The sequence below is a fragment of the Condylura cristata genome, unplaced genomic scaffold (assembly GCF_000260355.1).
Source record: "Condylura cristata isolate star-nosed mole 26May11 unplaced genomic scaffold, ConCri1.0 scaffold00008, whole genome shotgun sequence".
Classification (NCBI taxonomy): domain Eukaryota; kingdom Metazoa; phylum Chordata; class Mammalia; order Eulipotyphla; family Talpidae; genus Condylura; species Condylura cristata.
This window is the reverse complement of record NW_004567109.1, coordinates 8,556,582-8,556,985: the sequence shown is the minus strand read 5'-3', so window position 1 is coordinate 8,556,985 and position 404 is coordinate 8,556,582.

The window sequence follows — 404 nt, the reverse complement described above, 5'->3', positions numbered from 1 at the left end:
CTGTGCTCAGGTTAGCTCTGCAGAGGGAAGCTGGTGGGCAGCGGGGGCAGGTGCTGTAGCTTCTGGACTAGGAGAGTGGACGCTCCTTTACCACCCTGCCCCTTTGGAGTTACCATCTGCCAAGGAGATGTGCCTTCCAGGCCTCCGGGGTGGCGCTACCCTCCCTCCCCATGGCCCCGCTCCTTGGCTCAGAAGCTAGCCTCTCCACGGGACTCCTGGCAGTTGCTGGAAGGGAGGTCCCAGAGGGCAGAGGGCTGCGGGCCCGGGGCATCCCCTGCGCGGCAACCCGCGCCGAGAGCTGGGCATCCCGGGCGAGCCCGCGTAATGAGGCGCTCCCCTCTCCTCTGGGAGGCGGGGCTGTCCCTTCTTTCCCCTCATCCGCCGCCACCAGAGGCCCCGCGGGA